General features: G+C 42.5%; 1 protein-coding gene across 1 annotated transcript in view; it reads right to left on the reverse strand.

The window, feature by feature from the left end:
• YES1 (YES proto-oncogene 1, Src family tyrosine kinase) overlaps positions 1-4,010 on the reverse strand; it is a 49,727-nt gene extending 45,717 nt beyond the window's left edge. Inside the window, exon 1 of the mRNA XM_066182753.1 lies at positions 3,820-4,010. The gene's annotated coding sequence lies outside the window, so the exon portion shown is untranslated. The remainder of the gene's footprint in view (positions 1-3,819) is intronic.
• Between the last annotated feature and the right edge of the window lie 12,407 nt (positions 4,011-16,417).

Genomic DNA, 16,417 nt, shown 5'->3' on the forward strand with positions numbered 1-16,417 from the left:
CCAACCATGCTCTATAACATTACCTAATAATACAGTCAAGAAAAATCGAAACAAAACCCCATTCTTGGCCACAACAGTCAACACAGCCTTAAATGAAGTTAGTGACGATCTCTACAACAGTATCCCACTGAGCTGTGGGGCTTGGATACAAGCCAGGGCTGCCTAGAAGTCCAGCTCGAGGGCTTGATTTCAGCTGTGCATGGCTTTGGTCCGCTGACTTACAGGACACAGCATGAAACCCAGTGCTCTATGCAGTGCCTATCCAAAAAGGCAACAGAGAGCGTTTCCTGTCCTATTTCCAGCTACCCTTTACATTTTCAAAGAATATGTGTTTAAATCTAAAGGGAACAAACCTCATGCATAAGTAGCAGTGTTTACTCACTCAATTTCTAGCATTAAAGTTACTATCACCTGGATCTCTGATCCTGCAATCAGCCGTGCGTGTATAACTTTACCTAAGGGTGCAGTCCCTCTCATTTCAATAACTTCCTTTGGTGCCAGTTTCTGTTTTGATGCACTGGCACCATCAAGGATAAACCCCCATAAGTGCAAAAGGCAGTAAGAATGACCTCCTACAACCTAAAATTAAACTTGTCCTACAATTAGTTGACAGCATCTTTTCCATATTACTTTTTCCCCACTAAACTCAGCATACACATGGGAAGTTGTCCAGGTTTACCTCCAAAACCTGGCAATTGGTGATACAATTTGGAACCCTACAGCTCTAATCATTGGTGCGAATCCATGCAGCCAGGGACTGTAGCGACTGAAAGAAGTTCCCATATGGCAACTGTAAAGCAGTTTGTATTTTAAAAATTATAAAAAACAGTGGTTGCCACATCATAAAATCCATCACTAAAACAGCCTCCTACTGGCACTCTCAAGGAGAACAGAAATGAAATAAATCCTGAGATTGAGTTATCTACTTGTATTTGGAGGTGGCTCTTCCAAGTCAAAAACTAACCCGTTCTGTTACAGTAGCTGGAGAAACTGCAGTTCTCCCTCACAGATCAAATTGTTCCACCAACAGGCACAGGACTTTCAGTACCAGATGCCTGAAACCTTTCAGGAGGACTTCACAGAAACCACAGGCTGTGTACATATGCACGGAAGGTGTCCTACCTGAAAAAGGCTGCTTGATGCCACACAGCAGAATAAGGACGTGTTCCTGAAGTCATTTTTGGGTTAGTACCGACACCAATTTTTAAATGAACATCAAGGTACCTTACTCAAACTGTGATCAAACTATGCAGCAAAACAGTTGGATGCAAACAGGGAATATGGATGAAGGAATGCATTTCTTTTAACATTAATGCATTTAATGTTTTGAACACAAGGAACTATTGAAAATATACCGCTTTTGTCCACAGGTAGTGCATATGGAAAAAGTAAAACTGTGCAGCCAAGTTTGTTCATAAAGTAAACTTTGACCACATAATCTGACATGTGCCACACCGCAGACTTTTGCATCACTGTCACGTGACGGACATGATTTATCAGACCGAACAGAGTGATGATTTCATTCTTCAGGAGCTGAGAAGTGCACAAAGCTCAAAAAAAAGAGCATTTCTTTGGTGCAGAAGAATCATTCTTTTGCTCTGTTGAATGAATATTGATAGAAACCCCTAAATTCTGAAGTTTTTCAATACTTCCATTACACAGTAAGCAGGACACCAAAAATGCATTAAGTATTTTCCCAGCTATTTCAAAATAATGCAGCATCTTAAATATTCTTTCAATTCCATTCATTTTGTAGCCAAAGAACTGTTGTTGAGTAACAAATATTCCCTTGAAAATCTCTCTTTATAATACAAAATACGGATCAAAGCTACCTTGGGCTCACCAGTCTCATTCCAGATAGAATGGGACTGGGGTCCAGGTGTTAAAGAACTACTGAAAACTGGACCAGTAGCTCTGCAAGCAGCAAAACCAGGGAGGGCCCATTTCCCGCATCAATTTCCAGCTTGAATTAAGTGTGGCTATGAACTCCCTGGTATGCAGGTTAAAAGCTCCGCTCTACCTGGCTTCCTTACTTTCAGAAATTTTGCAGAAACTGCTCACCTGGGAGACCTCTGCTGCCAACTTTATTTGAAATGTTCTAAGAGCCAGAAGACTTATTAGAGAGACTCAAGGCACACGGAGATTATAGTTCTATTTGAGCTGCACCTGTTAAAGAAAGCAAGCTAACAAGGCACGTGGAATAATTAATTACTGGCAATTGCTGCTACTAACTACTGTCACACCACTGGATCCTTTTCTTTGAAATTCAGGGGAAGCACAGTGCCCATGCTGCTGCCTCTGTTGCCATCACAGTGGCTACCTTGTCCCAACATTAACCACAACACCCTGGCTGTGCAAAACACACACACAGTCTCCACTCTATGCTTCTGCTCAGTAGGAATCTCCTATAACTAAATGTACAGATACACATCAGAAACAAGTGTGCAATTGCAAGGTTTCATTGTTTGGAGAGGAAATGTTCTTACTTCTGTGAAGCCTACAAAAACATGGTTATGGCTGAACTGTACTACCTACCAACAGAGCTACTACAAAGGTAACCGACAAGGCAATTTTATCCCTCTTCCAGGTCTTAGTTTCAAAACAGGAAAAAAAAAAGACTCTGAAATTCAAAGTTTTGTATCTGGCTCCCTTGACTGATGATCAATTTCACTTGCAAAATCTGCTGAAATATCATTCAGCTGTCCATGAATTATTAAGTGAAAACCAATATACTTTCTTTGTCAACACACTCCAAGTTTCAAAACTGGTTTTGGAACATTCTGCCACTTTAGGTAAACCCAAACATCTAATTTTTAATTAATAACTTGTCTCTGCCTAGGGTTAAATCCAGCAGATACACCTGAATACACCTTAACAACATGAGCTTCAGAAATATTTCTGTCCTAGTTTTCCCAGTGCCAAGTGGACCATACCCAAAAGCACACAACACCTAGAACCCCATATATTAATGTAATAAATAACCACATAATAAACTTCACATATTTGTAATACTGAATACTGGAGGAGTCACACTAGCCCTTGGCCTGAGCACACAACTTTAAGCACATCAAGCCTGCGGGTCCAAACAGAGCAGAAAGTTATGTGCAGACTCCACAGGAACAGGGGCCTGTGTGTGTCCAGCATATTTTTTTTCTTAAACTGTAAGGAAGACAAGGAGCCTTGATGAAGTGATGATTGAACATTTAAATTAATGACTCAGAAATGTAAAGCGGTCGTGTCCCAGGCTCTGTAATGGGATATAAACCAGAACAGTAGGGCGGGGGGAAGAAAAATTAATAGAAGATAAAACCACGCAGACCAACCTACAGGCGACTCCTGATTTTTGCCCTTTTACATACTCCGGCCCCGCGCCGGGAGCGGAGCCGGGAGCGGCTCACGCCGAGCACCAGCCCGGGCGGTGAACGCCGCCACCGCCGGGGGACGAGCAGCCGCCCCGCAGCGCCCGCGGCCGCCGGGCGGGCAGGCGCCGGGCAGGAACCGGGCCGAGCGGGGGTCACGGGCCCCCCCCCAAGAACTTACTGCCCGCAGCCCGCCCCACGCAGCCCGCCCAGCCCAGCCCGGCTCCCGCCCGCCCGACCCCTCGGCCCCGCGGGCAGGGGCGCGGGCCCGGGAGAAAGTTGCCGAGAAAGTTTCTGCGGAGGAGAATGGGCCGGGGGAGCGGGACGCCCCCCGCCCCCGGGGCGCGGCGGCGGGGCGAGGCCGGGGGCGGGCGGCCGGGGCCTAGCGCCTCCATCGCCGCCGCCATCGCGGCCGCCGCTCCCGTGGGGCGGCGGAGCGGGGACGCGGCCGGGGCCTCACCTGCCTCTCCTCGGCGTGGCGGGTGGGAGAAGGAGGGGGGGAGGGAAGGAAGCGGGGGCCCCCCCGCTCCTCCCGGAGCCGCGGCGACCCGGGGAGGGAAGCGGGGAGGAGGGGAAGGGAGGAGGGACGAGGAGGAGGGAGCCGAGCGCTCCGGTGCGTGCGGGGAGCTGGAGCCTCGCTGCGGGAGGAGGAGGACGAGGAGGAGGAGGAGTAGGAGGAGACTCCCCGCCCCTATGGCCGGGATCTCCGATGGGCACCGCGGCCCCTCCTCCGCACCGTGTTTCCCTCCATGCGCTCCGGGCCGGGATCGCCGCGCCTCCCGGCCGGGGCAGCGCCTTCGCGCCCGAACCGGAGGCCGCGGGGAGGAGCCGGGCGGCCCCCGCGGAGCCGGGCTGGCGGCGGCCGTCCCTCCTCCGCGCCGCTGCGCACCGAAACAACATGGTGGAGGCGTGCGGGGCGGCGCGGGGGCGGCGGGGAGGGAGCCGGGGTTGCCCTGCCCCGCCACTCGCCCGAGGGCGGCCGCCTACGCCCGGCCTTGGGTCGCGGGGACCCCGGTCGGGGTAGATCCGGCGGAGCTGCTCCTCCCGCCGTGCCGTGCCGTGCCGTGCCGTGCCGGGCTGGTGAGCTCGGTGAGCCTCTCTCGCCAGAGAAAGATTCCGTGAAAGATTCCGGCAGCGGAGCCCTTCGGCGTGGTGCGTGAAAAGCGAGCAAAAATAACTTTAAAAACTCCTCGCCTAGGTGTCTTCAGGTGGGCCACGGCTTAGGCTCGGTACATTTAATTTCCTGTGGATCAGACAGAAAGAAGTATGACGGCCCGGCGGCAGTGCGGGTGCTGCCGCGGCCGGCGGGGAGCAGCGCCGGCAGCTCGGGAATGCCCAGGGCGACAGCACGGAGCAGACCTGTCCTCAAACACCGAGCAAAGAACGAGCCTGTAAATTACGCGTCCGCAGCTCCGGGGAATTTTACGTTACGGGTTTCCCACTAATCGTGGTTTCATAAGGCGGTGTTGCGTATTTTAAGAAATAAAAAGTCGGATTCGTGTCGAGGTGAGCTTCATGGAAAAAGATGGTTCAAATGCATCTAGCCTTCAGAACTGCAGGCTGCAGGAAGGAGTGAAAGAACAGGGGAAAAAATGACCCTAGAGAGCCAAAGTTAATGAAGCTTACACGGGCAAAACGGTGGTTCTCATTCAGCATTATTTTTTATTGTTTCCAGCTCTCTAGTAGTCAAATTTACATCTCTCCCTGCTTTATTTTCTTTAAAGCCTGATCATGAAACAGTAATTGTATTGATCACTAATGATAGCCTAATATAGTTTATTCTTTAGAAAAATAATTGATTCAGGATGTCCAGTTTATTTTGCAGGCAGTGCTGCAGAGTAAAGCCATTTGTGTTTTTGAATTTCAGATAAAGCGAATACATGTATTTGCTTCTAGAGGACCATAGATACACTTAAACAGTAAACAAAATACAAAAAACCCAAAAGTGTTCTAGATTTGGAGACTCAATACCATCAATTGTTCTCATGTAACCTTCTTAGAGTGGTGGAGTTTATAATTTCCTGTTCAGTCAGAAATCTAACTTGCATTACACAGAATTGATTTTTAATTTCAAAAGCGATGGTGAATTTTGCAAATTGGCCTTGACAATGAATTACTTAACAGTTTGCAGACTGGTTGAAGCTCTAGGTCTGCCATGGCTTCACAACTCCAACTGGGCTTATGGTAGTCTTGAGTGAGAACAAGGTTTGAACTCCAGTATCATTTGTAGGGTTTTGTGTACAGGCAATTGTTACTGATTGGTTAATTTTACAGCACAATGATAAAATGTGCATATCTGAAAAACATGAGACCTAGTTGTGTTATCATCTTCGTTTTGTTTCAAAATGACTCAAGAAATTTTGTGGCATTGGGCTAAAGCTTCGTAGTTAGAGACATTCTGGCTCTTGCCAGCTGTCACTGTAATTTGACTTCTGGGTTTCAGGTTCAGTGTTGATGGACGGGATTATATAGTAGTCCTTTCTCACGGCACCTGGCAATGCCTATGTGGTACTGAAATGTTTGCTGGGATTCTCAGTTCATCACACCTCTCCTGTTGCTTTCTCTCCTAAAGACCAACGTAAGGAATGATTTGGTGGGTTTCTGAAAGGCTAAGCTAGTAACTGTGTCCTCTACTTGCTGTCTTACGTGTATGTGTGCTATTGGCTGCCGCAGACTATTGGGGCTGTACCAGTGATTCACTTGGTCGGTAGTGGAGAGACTGTCACGCTTAATTTCAAGCACAGTGTGATTAAAATAGCAGAGCAGTTGGGGAGAAGACGAGCTGACCAGTCCCATGGCTGAGAGCAAGCTCAGACTCACACCATATGGGTGTGAAAGAATAGATGAGGGTTTGAGTCGGGAGTCTTGGAGGCTAGACGTGCTTTCATTGCAGTGGAAAAATTTGCTGCTTCTTAAATTGTCATGCACTTGTCACTGATAGTTTGAGTGTTCCTCAGAGTGTGCCTTCTATAAGGAAATGTTGAACAGGTGACTTAAAACAAACTGTTGGTGGTTCAGCCTGGTTTATCCTGCAGAGGATAGGACTCAGGCTGTCATTGCCACCTTCTGCCTGCCAGCCAGGCAACCGGCAACCTTTCTGCCACATGATACCTGGGTAAAGCTCCCTTACCACGACCGTTCCTGAGTGGGCTCTCAAATGTGTTGCAGTGCAGGTGGTCTTGGTGTTCACTCAGGAGACAGAGTGAGTCAGCCGAAACAACCACAAGTCTCAGCTGCTAGTTAGGCAAGGCCAGTGCCTGCTCCTAGGAATTTACCCCCACTCTCTTTTATTCTTTTGCTTTAAATTATTATTTTTGACCTTGCTCGGGAAGGAGGAGGAGGAGCTACCCTCGGAGGCTTTAGCATGGCTGGAATATAGTGTAAGAAGCTACTGATACAGGGGTTCATTGCTGCCATTTGCTGGACACAGTTTCCCAAATAGCCCTTCAGACAGGCTCAGCATTCACTAACTCGTCATCTGTGTTGCACGGTTGGTTGGTATTAACTTAATCTTGAAGATTTGTGCAAAGAGCCTACTTTTAGGAAAGCATTCTCCATGTCTTCGAAAATTCTTGTATATTTGAATTACTTTCTAAAGTAAGTAGTCATTTATGCTTATACAATCCTTAATGTATTCAAATAATTTGAGAAAAAAAAACCAACCAAAAATGTGTTATAGGATCAGATACATATTATGCCAAATAAAGTATTTTTAGGGTGATATGGGGGAATACAGGTGTAAGAGCGGAAACAAAGAAGGAGGAACAGAGCAATAGAGATGGAGAAAGGCAGACTAAGATATTTCAAACACTCCTATGGGTTCAGTGGTTTGTAATTGGAGCGTATGGGACTTGCATCCTGAGATATTGAAGGAGATGGACAGATCGATTCTCTGAAGAGCTTTAACAATACATGCCGAAAGTTAATCCATGGGACTCATGGTAGCAACCTGTAAACATTGAGACATTCTTGAAAACACTTGGTGGGATTGCTTTCTAACAATTCAGAATAATCAGGAAAACATTATAGTGGTTCATGGACAAAATTTTTTTTTCTTTTATAAGAAATAATAAAAAAAAAATTCTGGACCTAAATTAATTCCCCCCTTTTGAGAAAAAACTGAGGTAGTCAAGGCCTCATCCTAGCTATTGCTCTTTGAAAGTGTGGAAAACAATGGTATTTTATAGCAGCACCTCCTAAAATTCATGTGCAAAGTTCCCATTGCTCATTGTACTGTATGATCACATTACAAAAAGATAGTTAATCTTGGAATTAGTATTAGTCACTTGCTTATTTTTTAGCGCTTGGATCTTTTTTTTAAGAACATGGTGTTTAGCAAAACATAGGTATTTCTTTTTAATCCCAAATACATTTCTTTTGAATCTGAATATTCTAAGCATTAGTCAAATAAGTGGGTAGGTTTTGTCATGTTAATTTGTATTTAATATTCCAGAAGCTATTAATAAAATCATTGATGTTTAAAAGTGAAGCATCTTCCTTGGATATAATGCAAATTGCATACCAGTATAGTAGTTTAGTAAGGAAATGGAGTGCTAAGTCATTGTGTGGTGGATCTTTAATTATTTCCTATTCTGAAGCAAGTATCCTATTTAAGCCTCATGTTAAACTTAAAAATTTTAAGATGTCCCATTTCACCTTAAAATGTATCTGCATCTCCAAATGGCCAAGATCTTTGAGTTTGGTGCCCACATCTATTTCTGTGGTTGAATAGTCCATTCTTTCTCAAATAGCACTTCTGTTTGATCTTGGATAACATGTCTAATTATTTATGCATATTATACTTCTAGCATGTGGAAACTTCTCTTTGAAAAACATTGTTTCAAAGATTGTTTTTGAACTTACTAAAAGTTATGCTTAAAAGCATGGTAGACTTTGAAAACCCTGTATTCCCAAACCTGTTGCTATTTACATTTCTGTCACATCCAGTTACATCAGACACGCTGGATTACATTGTATAATGAAAGCCGTATTGCTGTACTCTAATCTTTATCTCTTTATATCCGATCTCCTTTGAATTGCACATGAGTATTGCTTATGGTTACTTAAAATAACTACTGCTTTTGTTCCAAGGGCAGTACTGCATATGAGGAACACTTCACACTCAACCCTGCTTTGGCAGCAACTTCACATCCTGTGTCTTTGGTTCTTAAATGATTTTATTGGGAGGCTTGCACATATTCTTTTTTTTTATTTTTCATTTAAATTTCATATTTGAAAAATCTGAAACCTGTGAAATCATGCATGTTTGGAAAAAAAAACATGACACATTTTCTTGTGCCACTATGCTCTTCTGAGAGATTTGGAATGTATGCCTTCCTCCTCACAAAGCAGGTCATGTACTCTTAGGGAGAGTGGAAAGGGACAAAGAGTAGGTGGAAAAGAAGTTTGTGCAGTAAAGCTGACCTGAACTGGGGTTGGTTTTGACATCACTGCCAGAGTCATTCATAGCCTTTAAGAGACTTCTGACCTCATTTGATAGCCAGTATAAAGAAACAATTTCTCCTGGCTTTGGGAGACTTGCACATGTACATAATGGTTATATTTATTTTATTTTTCTTGTACTGGCTACCTAGGACATTGTTGTGGGAGTAATGCTTAATAATGTTAGTAGCTGCAGAATCCAAGTTAATATAGCATTCATGGAGCACTGGAAGAGGGTTCTGCATCAAAATGTCCTATTTTCCAGGGCATCCTGAATTTTTACTGTTGAACACACATCCTGTTGTGGTGCTTTTATACATGACTTCATAAAACAAAGCCAAGTGAAATAGAATAAAAAAAAATCTTATTCCCCTATTATTAGTAGTTAAACCTTACTTGGGACTCTGTATGGTCTTTTCTTCTCAGCTACCACTTTGCCTAAAGATGAAAAAATTCCTCAGGCTGTGTTAGTGCCCTTTATTATACTTTGATACTTAACAGATACTTTGAATTTTCTGTGACAGGTTGTTTTTCCTGCCCTCATGTTTTGAGGATAATTTTTGTTCACAACCCTGAGGATCAGAAGGCCTTCCTTCTTTATTTAGAGATGAATGTGATGAAATTTACTGCTTTGGGGATAGTTCCAGGAGTAAAATCATCCCCTCAGTCTGTGATGTCAAACAATTCCTTGGAATGGAGCTTGGATCAGGATGGGGCTGTTCGCCATTAGGTGGACACAACTGCTGTGCACCATTTAGAGATCTGAGAAAACTGGACATCTGTCAGATATGTGGGCTTGTTTTATCAGCATGCCCTCTATTTCTATTGTTTTCCTCATGATTTTAATTTTCTCATCACCATTCCCTCAGGTGGCGGTTACAGTCTTCTCAGGTCTGCTGGTGTAACTACAGTTGTAGTTTTTTTTTTCCTATAGCTTTTCAGCTCTGCCAGCATGATCTTAGTTTATGTCTCCTAATAGTTTTCTATAAACCAAGAACATATTGATACAATTTTGCTAGGGAATGATATGTATACATAATTGTGCTCACTGGCATGAGGAAAAAGGTAGTAACATAGGGACACCAGTGAATTCTTATCCCACCTACAGCCAGAACAGTCTGGATTTTCTGGAATTTCAGAATTTAGGAAAATCCAATGTGATTGTATTAATAGATGAGGAGAGAGCAGTGGTGGTGGGGAATAGGGAAGACTAGATGGCTCTGTTTTCTTCATGTTTAACTGTTACATGGTTCTGCATGGAGTTTTTCAGCTCCCACCTCACTTCAGGTAAATACCCTTTGGTTTGCTTATCACCATCTGCTTTGTTCCCGTGAAGAAGGCACAGCCTCTTCCATTCTTCCCTGAGAATTTGTGTTGGGGCTGAATGATGGAGTCATGGAGCCAGCTGGGGTAGCCACTACTCAGGGAGCAGCACTTGTAAAAAGCTTGATTCTTGATATCTGAAAAAGACATGAAGAGATGGAAGAAGCCTAGGTTTATTAAAAGCAGAGCTTGTATCGTTTCCTTGTTGTTAATTGCTGTTATTAAGTGTGAGAGTTTTCAGTTGCCTAAAACCACTCAGCTTCCACTTTTTCTAGGCAAAGGTTGTTCTTGGCAACTGCCTGCCTCACTGCTCTGACATTTGTAAAGTGAAAATCTGCTGCTTTCTCATGTTAGAAGGAAGCAACTTTGCCAGCTAAGTTGTAGAGCAGCACCTCTGCTTCCAAACTGGACACAGCCATTTGAAATGTCTCAAGACTCCCTTGCAGATGTCAGGGATATGCATTTTGCAGTGGCTGTTACTAGTACATACATACCTGACCCAAAGGCAAGTAAGCCTCTGCACAGTCTCACTTCTCATGTAGAGGCTTGGTAGATCTAAGGTGACTTTTCTGAAAACTCTATCTGCATTTCCTCTCATAAGCCAAGGAGGTTGGAGATGCTCTGTTCCAAGGCTTCAAAGGCTAAGCCAGCATTTCTTTGCAATTAGGTGGGAAAACAGAACTGGAACAGACCTCCCACCATGCAATAACTATTGTGGGAAAATTCTAGCAGCTCTAACCTTCTCCAGCCCTAGCTCAAAAATAAAAAAATATACAGGAATTAATAAGGAAGGAAAACTACTTTTGAGTTACTCTTCCCTTTGTTCTGCAGTCTCCTGATTTGTCCTGATGTTTTATCACTGTGCTTCTTGGGCATCTGGCTTTTGGGATAAAAAAAAAGGAGCAGAACAAAACCAAACCTGAGCCTGCCTTCGTGAGTACTGAGCCTGGTGATGATACGCCACAACCGCCCAGAACCTTTTTGTTCATATGCTTCAAAAGAAAAAAGAAAAGACTGCTCTAAAGGTTCAGAAGAAGTAAGTATATGTCATGAATTCAGAACTGCAAGCTATAAAAATGACAAATTTATTTAGAATGGAGAGATTTTACCAACATACATTGATACAAATTTTGAGTTATTCTAAGAAAGGCAGCTGGCAAATAGTCCTTTCTCACCTCTACTTCTTTGAATATGCAAGTAATTGATCCTGTTGTTCCAGATAACTGTAAAACTTCGGAGGGAATGTTAAAATATTTTAAAATATTTCCTTTTTTTTTTTTTAAGTAACATAATATTCCAGTATTTTCTTTTGTTTCATACATTTCATTAAACAGTTTGTTGAAGCCAGATACCATTGTGTGTTGGTATTTCATTTCTCATGGAATAAGTTGTAAATGATGGGATAAAAAGATACATTTATAATTCTCATAATGTACAATGCTAGTTAATTATATGCGGAAAAATGTAGCTAAATGAAAGAACAAAAATACCAGCTAAAGAAAAATATATGACATTAAGGATCACATTAGTATGGCTCACATGCTGCTTCCTTCTGCTTATTTTTCCTTTCACTTTTGGTAAAGTGGGATTTTCCAAAGCACAAGAATTTCCTAGTCCTCTTTCTTTCAAAATGGAGCCTATTGAAAATCAGACTGTGTGTTCAAAATTGTCCCACATTTTTGCTTTTGTTTTCTAATTGGGAAGAAAAACAAAACACAGAAAGTTCCAAAGTATTTTGGTTTTAAAATATGGGCTTGGACATCTTTGATGCATCATCATAACAGCTAGAAGGAACATTATTGCTCTTGATGGAAAATGCAATCCATTCAGGAACCCCAGATGATGGGGGGAAATGAGGGACCTAAACCATGACAAACTGATGATGAGTAATGACAAACCATTTTGAAGCCAAACATTTAGATTTGCTTAGACAGCTCAAAACATTTTGAATTCTTTTATTATTTTCCCAAAGTGACATTATATTGTTTTGACATAACCAACTTTTTCCTGTGGAAAAAGTATTACAGAAACCACTTTTCTATTAAAAACTGTGAACAGAAAATTCTGGAGCAGCAATAGAGGGAAGTAGTCAAGCCAAAACCAAGTGCATTCGAAAATGTCCTCTCAGGAGAATCCTATGACTGCTCCAGCCTAGCAATAAAGATTTTATTTCAAGGTAAGTGTATTTCCTAGACAACAAACATAACCTGATGAAATCCATGTAGCAAAATTGGTGTGTTTCAACACATTTGAAATGTTTCAGAGAGTCGCATGAGAACTGTAAAAAATGTGAAAGAGCTCTGGTGGAGAGCTTGGGCCTTTGACATGAAAAGTCACATCTGAGATTTCTCAACTGTTCTGCCAGGACTGGGCATTTTTAAAAGATTGAACACCTCTTCTTTAAAAAGTCTCAGTCCACCAAGCAAAAATTTGGATGTTTAAAAACATACTTTTAGCTTTAAAAACATAGCTAAATTCATAAATATTTAATATTCAGAGGCATACTCCTAAATTTGTTTTTTAAAAAATGGGCACAAACCTCTTTTTAATGACAGCAAAGTATTTTCAGGAAAGATAAGGGTTGCCATACTCTTACTGAATTTTTAGGATACAGATAGTTAGGATAACCTGCCAGGACATTTTATATCCTTGTAAAAGTTGCCATGAGTCGCTGACTTGCTAGAACTGATGGCTGTCTCAATGCTTATTTGTCAAGGGAACCTGTGCTCTAAATGTGACAAACTGTGTGCTGGCTGCTTCTAGATCAGAGCAAGCTTCATCTTGTCAAGAGTGGGCAGGAGACAGAGCCTGTTATTCCCTATTACCTAAGTTAATCACATGCTTTTCTGAGTATAAACAGGTGATTCACCAAGTTTAAGAGCAGAAGTGATCAACAGACTAGCCAGAGTCAAGCACCAAAGTGTCCCATAGGGATAGAAGGCTCTTGGAGATGGGGATTGTAGAGCTTTGGGCAGAACAGGCTGAAGGGACCAACAAGCAAGGAGAGCAGAGCAACAAAGCCTGATGGGCATTTGAAGATGATTGTTTGCATCATGCCTGTTGGCACATGGATCATTTGGTCATTGAAGTTATATGAACTTTCACCTGGTTCTTGCAGGAGTGTGTGATATTTTATGTTCTTTGTGTGTGCAGTTCTCACAGTGAGATGCTGGTCCTGACAATGGGTCTGTTAGGGGCTTTCATAATAAAAACTACAGTAAAATAAACAACCTTTGCTAGTCCAATATGCAAAATGGCCACTGACAACTCTGAGCATCGCCACACCACAGTGAATTCAGGTCAAGCTATTGAAGGGCCCAGGATCACTGCAGATTTATCCTGGTAAAATCAGTAAATGCTCTATTTGCTTCAAGATGTTTTTGGGAATGTCTGGGAAGTCAAATTAAAATGGAAGAGTGGATTTCATAGCTGGGGGCTTCCCCTTGGAATGCTTGTGGCCCTTCACTCAAAGAAAACAAATTACAAATGGATCCCACAGAGTTTTGAAAGGCCAGGTTTTTTTATTCAACATCACCTGACAGTGCTTTTTATTAATACATTCAGTGTGTTTCAATATAATTTTTCTCATCTTTCACCACATTAGATTTTTTTTCTATAATTGTTTTGTTAGTCATTTCTGTAGGCAGCCTGGCAGCTGTTGCTGCAATCGGTTTAACAATTGTGGTTGGCACTGGATTTAGCAAAATGCAACTGCACCCTCTTGTGGAAGCTGCTAAGTAGATTATTTCGGTTTCCTGGTACCACCTGGTTATTTTTTTTCTGAACCAGTCAAAGGAAAACAAATAGCAGAAGTGTCCTAGGGCCACACAGCAACAAAGCCTCCTGGAGAACTTCAAAAGAATAAGCTGCAACTTTGGAATGTCTGAACTCGGAGAACCTTTGAAGACAAACTTCTGTGGGGAAGACCTTCAAAGGCACCCTGGGAGACCTTCCTGCCCATGGCTTTTTTGGGAACCTCTGTCATAATAAATTTTCAAGAGAAACAGTTGGTATGGCTATATGCATAGAAATTGTACATTTACAAGTAAGTCTAAGGACAATAATTAAATATAAGTATCCAGCACGGACCTGAAAAATAGTTTATATTCTTTCTCTATTTGTACAAATCCACAAATACAGATGTCAATCTCTCTGCATGTGCAAATGGAAATAGTGCACGTTTTTGAAGGAAAGTACTCTTGTGAAGGGAGTAGATTAGGTTGCACAAAGAAGATTTAAGTTTGAACTCCTGTGAATCTGAACACGTAACTGCTTTTCATGTAACTGCTGCAGACATTTTGGATAAAATAAGTGCCTTTAAACTCATGAATGCGTTTGTACTCTGGTCTATGAGGAGTAGGGGCAGGGGTAGCCAGAATTCCTTTAACTGCTGAAGCAAGTAAATTGGCATATCCACCCCCTACTCTGCATTATGTGGGCTTGCACAGAGTATCATACAATATTTACCTTAGTTATTAAAATGAAAAATTATTAACAGGAAATGAATTTTCCTGGAAAAAAAAGCCTCAATTTTTTTTTTCACTGTTAGTGTGGACACAAGGACTTTCAGACTAAAATAAAATGAAGGAAAAATGGTTAAAAAAATATCCTTCATAGTAGCTTTCATAAGCAGACACACTCACTTATAAAAGAGTAAAAATGCCCCCAAAGTAACAAGGTATTTGTGAAATTTTCACTTTACATGAGTAATTTTTAAAGAAATTATACTGAAAATTTTTATATAGTTTTTAATATACAAGGCATTCAAATGCATCAAACTCTGATGTAAGCAGCACTGTTTTTTTCTGGGCCACAGCACAACTACCATTTGTCAGAGCAAAGAACTTAACTATAGTCTGCTTTGGTGTCAGTTAGAAAGATGAAAGAATTTGTCTTGCTCTCTGCAAATGGCTAGTTTAAAAAAAACAACAAACCAACCAAACAAACAAAAAAAACCCACAAACAAGTAACTGTCATATATCATGTATGTATGTATGTATCCCCTGTGTAGAATTTAATGAGGTGAGTCGATTTGCATTTTTGTGTCTGAACATGTTCTTGCACTGCCAGCATGTCTCAATGGGCGGTGAAATAGACACCTCTGGGCGGGGTAACCCAATTCAAGATGATGGTCTGAAGCTGAGTCCTGGTCTGATGCTAACATTGTCTTGTGACAGAACTTCTGCACTTTTTGAAGTTCCACAGTGTTTAAAATTTGTATTTCTTCTTGTTTCTCCACTGCACTTCTGCTCTGTGTTTTAAAGGAGTGCCCTTTTGCCATCCTGGAATGGTACATGTTTCTGCAGTCAGTAACATGGTACTTTAGCCCAGAGGAGGGTAAAGCCTTATTTACTCTCTCTGTTGGGTGTCTGCTGCACTTTGTGTGTTTCTGGCAGTGGTAACCCTGACACTGTGCCAGCTGACCCAGGAGGAGCAGCTGTGGATGCTGGTCTCCAGAGGGGGTAGCTCACACAGCCTGGCCAACTTAGGTCTCTGTGGGCTATCACAAAGGGAAAGACACTGGCCAAATACCCTCATGATTGTTGACATTATAATTTTGTTGCATCTTTTCTCAGGCCATGGAAGTACACACAGGTTGGTGGGAAAGAGAATTAACAAGCATCCTCACATATGAAAAAGCTGCTTTTTGGACCTCTGTGTGCACACTTTGTGCCACCAAACTCAGAAAGAATCCTCTTAGCATGCTTCAACCACAGGAACTTGCTCCTTCTCTAGAGCAGGTATGGATGTGAAGTTTATGCAGCTGTATCCCCCTTTCAAGTTAATTATATCACTCTGTGCACTTCAGCTATGATCCCACACTGCAGTGCCTTGAACCAGCCTGCCTGTTTCCCTGGGTGCTTGCCATGGAGGTTGCCTCCCTGCTGAAATCCTGGCGCATCACCTAGTGCTCTGTAATCCAAGTTTCTTTCAAGCTCACGTACCCAGAATTCACTGCTGTAGCCATGCCTCATGTCTCTACATGACTTCAGCTGAGTTCCCAGTCTCCGCTGCGGAAAGAGGAATATTCAGCCTCATTAAACCCACTGCTGAAAACCAAGGATCTACCACCTACAGTATGAAGTACTACCTAAAACAGTTCCTGCATGGCTAGTGAATAATATAAAGCCATTTCCAGCTCTTAGTATTGATCCCGCACTTTATAATCCTGAGGGTCTGCAACAGATACAACCCCACCTCCCTGGCACTGGCCCCTTATCCCACACTTCAAGTGTACTGGAAACAATGTTGATAACACAGAAATGTCTTCGCTGTTGCTGAGCAGTGCTTAA

This window comes from Chamaea fasciata, unplaced genomic scaffold (genome assembly GCF_029207755.1).
Source record: "Chamaea fasciata isolate MVZ Bird 193981 ecotype frontalis unplaced genomic scaffold, bChaFas1.0.hap1 SCAF_1, whole genome shotgun sequence".
Taxonomy (NCBI): domain Eukaryota; kingdom Metazoa; phylum Chordata; class Aves; order Passeriformes; family Sylviidae; genus Chamaea; species Chamaea fasciata.